Source organism: Cryptomeria japonica, chromosome 10 (genome assembly GCF_030272615.1).
Source record: "Cryptomeria japonica chromosome 10, Sugi_1.0, whole genome shotgun sequence".
Taxonomy (NCBI): domain Eukaryota; kingdom Viridiplantae; phylum Streptophyta; class Pinopsida; order Cupressales; family Cupressaceae; genus Cryptomeria; species Cryptomeria japonica.
The window spans coordinates 103,159,520-103,170,771 of NC_081414.1; the positions used below are offsets into that span (position 1 = coordinate 103,159,520).

At 39.3% G+C, this 11,252-nt stretch overlaps 1 protein-coding gene across 1 annotated transcript in view; it reads right to left on the bottom strand.

The window, feature by feature from the left end:
• LOC131072571 (uncharacterized) overlaps positions 1-11,252 on the bottom strand; it is a 64,204-nt gene that overhangs the window by 51,190 nt on the left and 1,762 nt on the right. The gene's annotated exons all lie outside the window — the stretch shown is intronic.

Sequence of the window (11,252 nt, forward strand, 5' to 3'; positions counted from 1 at the left end):
ACGTTCTAAGCATTAATATAACCATACACAGATCGGTATAACTTCAATGGTTATCGAATATAATATGCACCGCTTGGTTAATAAACACCGGGCACTATTGTTATAGTGAATGGGCACGATCAAGTGATGTCTTGATCGGCCATGTCCAAAAGACATGGTCGGTCAAGGCATCGCTTGACCGTACCCAGCCCACTATATATGTCAAATGGTATTTGTGAGAATGGACATAGAAATTAATAAATGCTCCTCTCACCTGCCATACAAAAGAAGATAATCAGATTCGTCATATAAATAGATAATACATAGATCAAGAAAATATAACTAGAATATATCTTGCACATTGAATTGAGAATTGAACATCATTTACATGGTATCAGAGCCAGGTTAAATTGAACCTGAGGTTGTTCAATTTTGTGGAAAATTCAAGCAAGGGATTTATCTTACTTTCTTATTAGTAACTGTTACGGGGTCTTCAATGGGAATCGATAATAGGTAGGGAAGAGGAAATAAACAAGAGGAAATTATTGTCAGCAAGAGCACATTGAAATTTTCTTCTACTTTACCAAGGACAGGTAAGGAGTTACGTTCTTGGCCTAGCCAAGAACACAATAAATTGCTTCAATCAGGATATTAATTATTGCTTTAGGAAACAGTATTAAAATATTAAATATGAAATATTTATATATGTATTTTTTAAATATGACGGTTCTAACATATACTGTCTGTGTTTATTTATGTATGTATGTATTTATTTATATGTTGTCTGTATCTGACTGGGACAGCATGACTGATATATGTTACCATTTATATATGACTGGGACAGCACGACTGATACATATTGCTATTTGTATATGACCGAGACAACATGACTGTTATATGTACTGTAAAATCCAATTAAAATTATTGTTGTATATCAATTAGTAATTAGAATACTGTTGCATGTAACTGGGTGAATATATGTGATAACTCATTTAGGTTACTCCTGCACATCAATTAATAGTTAGAGTAATGTTTTCAACTCTATCTTGGAGAGAGCACTAGAGATGGTAATCAGTGGCAACGAGGGGCTACTATGTGGTCAGAGACCCATGAAGTCAAGATGGCAGTTGCTATCTCCCTGCCAGTCTTTTCAAGACAGAGAGGTTATTTGTGTGACTGATAGTATTATGGTTTAGAAGGAAAGCATAAGGAGACTACCCATCTAGCAAGGGGGTTAGAAGCAACCAGCCCTTGGATTTGGTAGACAAGCAGTCCCTTGCTCTCCTCTTTAACCTATGATACTTTCTCGCTATCTGCATGTTAGTGCTGATGGTTTGGGCTAATCAGTAATATCTATATGTATGTAGGTATTGTGTGTCTATCCTTGTGATTGCAGGGCTATCCATAATCAAGCAACCGAGTGCAGGCTTAAGGCACTGTACTGGTAGGGGACATTACACATTGCATTTGGTAAAATAGTGTGACTACCACACAAGGATGCAATCTTATGAAAGCTACAATAACTATATCCCGTGAAACGTTATCTCATTCCTTCCTATGTTAAAACACTTATGAGAATCCAACAAATTTCCACTTTGTAAACAACTCAAGAAGAATTCATGTTTTGAAGAAAAAAAAAAAGGAATCCTATGAAATTCTATAGCAGATTGTAAAGAGATAGTAATCAGTTTTATGGGAGATGTATGATCAGCATAAATCCATTGTCAAAACAAGAAATCTATCAAGATAAGTTCCATCTATTGAATTGGACATTAAAGTTTATCTTTAATGTTGTTTGGCGCTAGCGCCACAACATTGGAAACAATACTCATATATTTGCCAGTCAGAGAGCGACATGAGAAGCGACGGTCTTACTGTAGACAAAACCAATTCGATGCTCTCTTTCATAGCATGTACAGATTTGCAGAGAAGGGTCTTCATTTGAATGCATGGCTGGGAAGATTATTGAGGAAGATCGATGCCACATTGATACTGCTGAGTGTCCTGTGAATATGGGCTCAACATCTCACAGATCCTGGTTATGTCAGATGAACACAACAACTAAAAGTATGTGTATCAAAGAGCAACCATCAAATGAGATCTAAATCTTCAAGTGCAAATGAACAATTGTTGGATTGCGAGGAAGACTAATAAACAAAGAGATAAGTAATCCAGGTTTGATTAATGGTCATGAATTTCACATGTAGTTATTAATTCATGCAATTACATTATACATGTTATTTGTGAATCAACATTGTCACTAGATGTCCGCACACGACAAACTGCATTTGAATATCTTGTTTCAATTTCTTCAACGTACTATGAGAAACTTGCCCCTTACATGCAGGCATCTTTAGAATCACAACAAAAGCAGTTAAAAGTGATGAAGAGCTTGTTGCTCTTTAGGCTATAGAGTTTTGAAGTACTATTTGTGATGAAGAATTCGGGAAGAATATGGAGGGGACTTTAGTGGAGATTCTGAGATTTCACATTTCCATTCTATAAACAAGTATTTGCCTGCAAAAGTGCAACAGTCCATGAGGAAGCAATGTTGACCATAGGGGCTCTTGTTTATGCTACTAGTGGTGAATTTGCTAAGTACGTGCCAGTGTTCTATAAGTAATGTTTTGCAGGTGATCTTTCGAGATAAAGAAAGGACAGACCAAGAAGCATAAGAGATTTCATTCAAGGGAGAAAGAACTCGATGTTTGCAGTCATAGGACTAAGTTAATGGCGGTAAGTATTTATCAAAGAAGAAGGACCCATACAGTTTGTCCTTGCGATCTGGTTCTTCGAAGAGGAGGTCAGATGGTTGATATCAGATTCAGAGGGAGTCTAACATTTCATCAGAAGCAACCTTAGACAAGGAGGTCAAAAGGTTGATATCAGTTTCAGAGGGAGCCACACCATCATGAAGATATGCTTAATGCATTCTTCTCTGTGAGAGAGAAGTTTGAGGAGCAAGCCCTTGTTAAATACACTCTTCTCTGTGAGGGAGAAGTTTGAGGAGAAGGCCCTTGTTCCACCCTTTGGGAGTAGTCATGGTGAACGTCATGATGAGATGAAAACATCACGTTGAGCAACTCCATGATGGGCACTTGTGTTCATATGCATTCTCATACATGGGAGTAGCCATGATGGATGTCATCATGTTGAGTACCGTGATGAATCATGTTCCACCCCTCTAGGAGTAGCCATGGTGGATGTCATTTCATGACTATATTATTAACAAGGATTCCTCCCTAGCTAAGAGGGAGTGTTGATGTTGTAGTGGCCACCCTTGTGAAAAGACATATGGTGAAAGGGTGCCTCCCTCATATATATAGAAGATGCAAACTCATTCTCTGATCCATTCAATTTATGTGAAAAGCAATTTATATATTAGTTAGAGCAGATCGATCCTGTGAAGAAGGCCAATCAGATTTGTTCTTGTGAAATTTGCTTCAAGGAAGTGAAGCAACATATATTGGGCCTGTATCTTGCATTATTGCTAGACATATTTGATATATAAAGAAGACATTTTATGCTGGGTATTTCTCCCTCGAGTAGGAGGGTTTTCCCTTGGAGATCAAACTGCAGATATTCTGACCAAACCTCTTTCCAGAGTGAAGGTTGATCACTTCAGAAAAGGTTTAGGTATGATAGAAAGGTAATTTGCTTTGTAATCTGTATTTGCATATCAATAAGATGTTTAATGTGTAAACTTCTTTGTCATGAAAGGACATTTTGGATTTTATCCCCTGGGTTCATATCTAAGAGGTGACGATCTCTCAAGATAATGAACACTTGTATGTAGACATTATAAGGTGACGATCTTATAATGTCCAAACCAATTATCATGTTGGATCTCTGGTGTGTCATGGATGTACCATGATTGTGTTGTGGTAAAACATTTGTATAAGGTGTTTTGTGCACATACCACAACTTGGATAAGATGAGAATTTAAATCTTTCTCATATGATTATCCTTAAGTATTGCGTGTTTAGGCAATACTGATATCACATGCTTAAGTGATATCCTATCATCACAAAATTGACGTGATGGACATTTGTATCACGTGTTTAGGTGATACTTCATATCATGTGATTAAGTGATATGATTTTCTAAGATGAGAATTTAAATCTTTCTCATATGATTATTCTGAAGTATTGTGTGTTTAGGCAATGCTTAGGTGATATCCTGTCATCACAAGATTGACGTGATGGACATTTGTATCACGTGTTTAGGTGATACTTCATATCATATGATTAGGTGGTATGATTTTCTAGAATGTCTAAAATGCTAACTATCATTTGAATTGTGATGCTTGAATATATTGTTCACATTCATCTTACCTAGCTAAGAGGGAGTGTTAATGCATAGATAGCTTCGGTAAGATAAATGATTGAATGAGAGATAAATGAAGTCTCTCATTCAATCATTTATCATATCGATTATTAAAATGAATATCATCATGCCCTCAATTGATAAGCATTCTTTATACATAATTGTTTATTATCATAGAATTTCGATTTGATAATCTATTATACTAGTTGCATTCACCGATTAGGAAATCGGGATAACCATTGCAAAACCGATTTGATGATTATCGATAAACTGAACATCAATTAGTATTGATGATTATGCTTGAACCGATTGTTATCGGGGAGATGTAATAAACTCACACCGATTGATATCGGGTGTTAAGGAAAACGTTCTAAGCATTAATATAACCATACACCGATCGGTATAACTTCGATGGTTATCGAATATAATATGCACCGCTTGGTTTATAAACACCGGGCACTATTGTTATAGTGAATGGGCACGATCAAGTGGATGTCTTGATCGGCCATGTCCAAAAGACATGGTCGGTCAAGGCATCGATTGACCGTACCCAGCCCACTATATATGTCAAATGGTATGTGTGAGAATGGACATAGAAATTAATAAATGCTCCTCTCACCTGCCATACAAAAGAAGATAATCAGATTCGTCATATAAATAGATAATACATAGATCAAGAAAATATAACTAGAATATATCTTGCACATTGAATTGAGAATTGAACATCATTTACAGACCTAATACAGTCCCAAAACCTTCAAATCAGATTGAGTTTCTCTAATTTTTCCAAATTTCTAAGTGTTTGCAGCTTGTAGAAAGCTAAAGTGTTGAGAAAACAAAACTTCGAAATTCACGCTCAAAAATAAGAATTCTTATTTACTTTCTTTGGTTTTTTGCAAGGTGTGGATGACAACGGAGGTTGGATCATCAAAAAGGACACAAATGAAATTCCAAGTAGACAAGGATTCTCCACCTGAATCCAAAATGAACTTAAAATGGAAGAAGGTCGGTGATACCAACCTTGGGCACATCAACCTCAGGGAATTCAAAAAGAGGATGCACGGACAAGATGGACAACTACCTACTCCAATTGCACGTAGGATGATGAGGAATGGAATAGTGCAGGCAGTTGGATTTCTTCCAGCAGTTCAATGCAACGAGCTAGTTGTCGAATGCTCCAAACATTATAATTCCTTGGAAAGGGAAATTGTAGCTCCGGATGGAAGAGTGCTCGCAAATTTAGGAGAAGTTGCCATAAGAAAGGCTTTTGGTATCCCTGAATACCATGGAGTTGTTTACAAAACCAAAGAGGAGGCAACTAAAATGTACAAAGACAATACTGAGTATGAAGCACATATCAACCACTGGTGATTGGAAAAACCAAGGCAACATGTGGAAAAGATGCCTACGAGGCTCCTCAGGCCATATTTTAAAGAGGATTATGGAGACCTCATTGTGTTATTGAATAGAGTCATGGGCAGCCAGCAGGGTGCACCTTTCAAGCCCTGGATGTATTATTTCATCCATGAAATTACCGCTGGAGTTAAAATGATAAATTGGGCTAGAATTATCAGCGACAACCTTGATGATCAGCTTAGGAATTTGGAGAAGACAAGGACATTTTACATGAGCTCTTACCTTATTTATTCACTATTAAGAACCTACAGATACAAAGGCCTGGTTTGTAGAGGAATGATGGGGAACAAAGAGAATCAATTCAGCCTGTATGATTGTTACCCACAATTACACTAGGAGAAGTATCATTTCAAAAGGGTTAACGACGCTTTCCTCATGTACATTTACCAGGACCCTACAAGGAGGCACACACCAAAGATTATCTCAAAAATCCAAGGACCTAATCAGTCGATTCGGCTATTGGTATATCCAATATCCTAGATTCACAATTTTATGAATCCAAGGATTCGTTGGTTGTCCCTATCGACTACCTATGTATCCCACAAATAGGATGGTTTTGCTAGAAGTCCTAAGGCAACTTGATACTTTCATGAGTGTGCAAAGAGTTAAATAGAAGAGAGGAGCTTCCTTTCCTCTCAATGTCAGGAAAATGTTAGAATCTTGCCCGTCTGCTCAGGCTACAGCACATGCAAATAAAGAAATTCAGTGGTACCCATTTATCCAATATCAATCAAGGGCCTACTTTGATCCCTTCCGTCGTATGGATTAGTGAACGGAATAAATATTAACACAAGTGATCTTGAGGACTATTGGGCCAATGCTACAGACACTTTTGAAAATAGGAAAAGGATATGGTCCAGGATACCACTTAGTTTGATTCGGTCATCTGAAGTTTTCCGGATGGTTGATCAGATTGAGGAGGATAATGAATACGAGCAGCCACATTATGCAAATTTAAGGGATGAGCCTCTTCCTCCAGTGGATTGGTCAGATTTCGAAAGGGCTAACTTAGGAGATTTGATGAAGCCAATGACTGAGTATTCAAAATGGTGGTCTGCCCAAAGGACCAATGAGCTCAAAGCAAGGAATGTGTCCCTCACATATGATTTGATGGGACCTGACAAGTCTTTTTCTTCAAATCATGGCGAGATGTCCAATAATCCTAAGGGTCCTGAAAGTGTGGGTTCGAGAAAAAGAAAAGAAACAGATAGGAGTTCAGCCAAGGCAAGAGGGAAGAAGGTTGTTGATGAGGAAATTGCAAACAAACGGCAGAAGCCAAATAAAGCTCAGTCTACCATTAGCACCTCATCTACAACTCCAAACAGGCCTTCGATGGATGAGCATGAACCAAAGAATGAGATAGGAATTCCTTATCCTGTCTTTGAGGAGCAAAATTTAGAACCCATTCGCCCTGAAGTTGTAGAGTTGGAGAACACTAAGCCTGAAGGAGAATTTATGGATGGCATAATTTCAGCACTCAAGGGAATGGAGGATGATCCTGATGATGATGGTATGGAGCAATCAACCGTTCCGGATTGGTTGAGAGACAGAATGAAAGCCAAGGCACCCGTAGAGGTACACCAAGAAGAAGATACAGCAAGAGTTTTGGCTAAATTAAACTTGACAATGGAAAGAAAACCAGCTAAGAAATTTTCCTTGATTCAAAGAAATAATGCAGGATTCAGGTCCATTCAAGTGCCAGTTCCAAAGGTTGACAAGGCACAGGAGGATATTACTCCTGAAGAATATTAAGTAACTACCATTGATTTGGGTCGAACTACTAAAGTACAAGAAGTTCAAGAATTTGACGATTCCATCAAAACCATCAAGGAAAGATTGAATAAGGAGATTGAGAAGAAGAAAAATTTGAAAGCTGAAAATGAACAGTGGAGGAGATACGTTTAGCACCTGATGAATCCCCTTGCTCAGGAGGAGGTAGCAGTTGCTCCGCCCTTGGCCCTTCCATAGGAGTCTGTAAAAGACTATGAAGATATGAAAATTACTTTCGGAGAGGTTAAGGAGTGGATCTCAGATACAGCAAAACAAGCTGAAGAACACAAATGGACACTGAGAAGGGGGTGAATCAATGTATTATAAAACTTTTCTAAATTAAGTGTGCAGGGATAAAGGGCGTAAGGCAAGTGAGAACACACATGCACACACAAGAATCAATCCATAACACAAGATTTACGAGGAAAACCCAATGTGGGAAAAACCTCAGTGAAAATAGTTGTTGGAGTCTACTACTCCAATCCAGCCTCACAAAACTGAATACAATATGTTTTAGGGCACCAACCCAAGGAGCAGCAACCCCTAGTTTTATCAGCACCTAGTCAAAGGAGCACCTACCCTTGCTCTGAGCACCCACTCAGAGATATACAAGGAGAATGCAAATCAGTACTATGGAAATCCCTGTTACAAATGAGTTTTGTAACACCAGCTAATCCTGCCTCTTAGATGTTTTATCTTCTGCCCTTTACTCTCTCTCTTTGTTTGATTTTTCTTCTTCTTGCTGCCTCTAATGCACCTTGCTAAATCTACTCATTGCTCTCTATACTCTAGTTCTGTGACTACTCAGCTCTCTCTCTGCATTATCACACTTCCACTCTTCAATGGTCACTCCTCACAATACTGGCTCTGTTACTTGTCCACGTCGCTTTTCCAACTCAGGTACCTCAACTACCCCTGTCGAATCACACTAATTTTCTTGTTCATTCGGTCAGCTTCTGTGTCTACAAGATTTCACTCTTTGTCCTAAGTGTGATCTCAGACTGGCCATCCATATTAAATGCATTCTATCTATCCTCAAATCGTTCTCTGTACTTAGATTACTAAACTTAGTAACCTCAATTTGTCCAACAGATCTGATACTGCCTCTGTCGATCACCTCGAGCCCATCAACCCACTACAACTGGTTTGCCATTAATAAGATCACCATCCTCCTGCCTAGATTGGATTGCCAACACCGTCTTCAGCATATCAGTTCGAACACCTGGATGCCACATGTCTTCCATTCTATTGTTCAAATCACTTAGTCAATGTTGATCAACTGCCACGTAGGACTCTGTAACAATAGAGTTCTAGTTGTGGCATCAAAAACATCTCTATCAGTTAGCACTACAGATACACATCGACCTGACAATTTGCAATTATGCCTATTTGCTTGAAGATCCTACGCCTTGGAGGTTTTACTCATCGGGGAAACTCTCTCTGATTTCCTCTGTCTCTTTAGATTTTGCTCTCCTCACGGTCATCGCTGAGAGTCACGTTGATGTCCTTTCATTGTTGTTATCGGGCTGATTTATGTGGTCGGGTTGGCCCCAAAAGTTTCTCTCCGATCTGAACATGTCTCGCAGATGAAGACCATCTTCCCTTATCTACCATTTCGGGGTGACAAAATGCTTTCTTGTCGATGAACTTTACATCCTCTGTCTGTCGAAGTGACAAACATGGTCGGTTTGTCCTTCGCGATCTCATCCTGATGATCAAAATCTCTTCGATCTATTCGGCCTCCATGTTGCACGTATCGGGGTGACTCATTTTGATATACAATCTGTGTCCCTCTTGTCGGCATGACTTTAACTGTCGGTTGGACATCTTGCATCTCACTTCGCTTTCATAACTTACCTCAATGACCGTCCATCAGCCAGACACTTCTCGATCTTCTTCCTCATCGGCCAAACCACAAAGGTCGATCTAACAAACCATCGATTAATCCCAAGGCTAATGTTACCCCGATGACCTTCTATGCTAATTCTATCGACATGAGTTATGCCGATAGTCTTTTCTCAACTGCTCAAGCGGCATTGTCCTGACTCATCCCGATAGATCACCACCTATGAATATATGTCGGCATGACACATGAAATCGGAACGACTGACCTCTCCTCACACCGACGAAGGTCCTCATGCCAATGAAATGATGACCATCTGCCTATCGGTATGTCTCTCGCCGATATCAATGCAAGTTCATTTTTCTCAACACGATCCAACATCGCCCTAACTTACACCAATAGCACCCCATCGGCTTGACATCTCCAAATCGTTATGACACATTCTGAGACCTAGTGTCATCCCGATAGCATTCTTTGATCCGTCATCGGTCGGAATCACACCTACCGCACATTCTAACCCCGACACAATCCTTAGCCTCTCATTGGCCAGAGTTACGTCGATCAAATCACTGATGCGAACATCTCCTGCACAGCATGGATCAACTAGACAATACCAGGATCTAACCGACATTGCAGAAAGAAGGTGTTTTGACATTGTTCAACTCTGCAACATGCACGCATCAATGATGATGGATCAAACACATTGCGAGGCACTTGTAGAGCATGAAACCGTCTTGTCTACACCTCTCCAACACAGAAACCATCTCTTTTGTGCCTGTTAGTTCCTCTGCAACCTACAACTGCATGACTTAGTTGACATCAAGGTTGCCATCAATGACAACATTTGCCAACACAAGCTACCATACTTGTTGAGAACTTGATGTCAGCATATGAATCCACGTCCTCTTTTCTATGTAGAATCCAGGACATGTTCGTGGCTTGGGAGGATCTTCAAAGCATCTAGACCAGAATAATTCCATGCTTAAAAGCGATAAGGGGGATTCCCAAACAGGATTTGGTTGATGGAGGAGTAATTCAGGCTGGTGATGTTTATGACTTCAACACTTGGTATTTCGCCCTGACCACCAGAATTGAATCCCTAAAGAAGATAGAGGCCAAGTGCATCGAAGTGGAAGGGGTCATTCGAGGAATTCAAGATAAAATCTTCCTCGTGGCAGCTGAGGTGCTTAAGCAGGATGTGGTATGAGAGAAAGATTTGCATGCAGAGAATCTGAAGGTCAAAATCTAGGAGAATTTCTTCAATTCCACAGGTCCGATTCTCAAGCAAAGTTTGGCTAAGGTTTCAAACTTCTTGTTCATTGATGAAAAATTTCTAACACAAGCTGCTGATTGGGAAAGCTTTGGCCACATGTGTTGATGAGTTGGATATGACTGACTACAAAATTAGCAGCTTGCCACATGTCAGTCACCATGGAAGAGGTCCATCCTCTTGCGTCTAAGTTCATCGAATTTGCCGCCACAGAAAAGGAAAGTGGGCGCATCCTCCTCGAAAGTAGCATCCAACAACATTTGTCTTGTTTCTATTTGCTCAGGCTTGTTAGGTTTTGGAAACCCTAATTAGGGTTTTGATACTTTAATCTGGGCCCTTGATCACTGTTTGATCTTGGTCGTTCATTTCTTTTTTGGGCCTATATAAGCCTTCCTTCTCTCATTTGGAGAATGTGAGGTTTTTGTTAAATTGTTGCAAGAAATTGCTTTGATAAAAGAGTTTCTTATGTGCTTATCGGCTTTGGAACATATATTGTCTAAGTGGTTTGCATGGTTTACATTTTCTTCAACAAGTAGAGTAAAATTTGATTAACGTTATTAAATGAGATACAAGATTTGATAAGTGTTGGTTAAAGGTAAAAGTTATTTAATCATACTTTTGATAGGTGGATGATTTCCATTTGTCGTG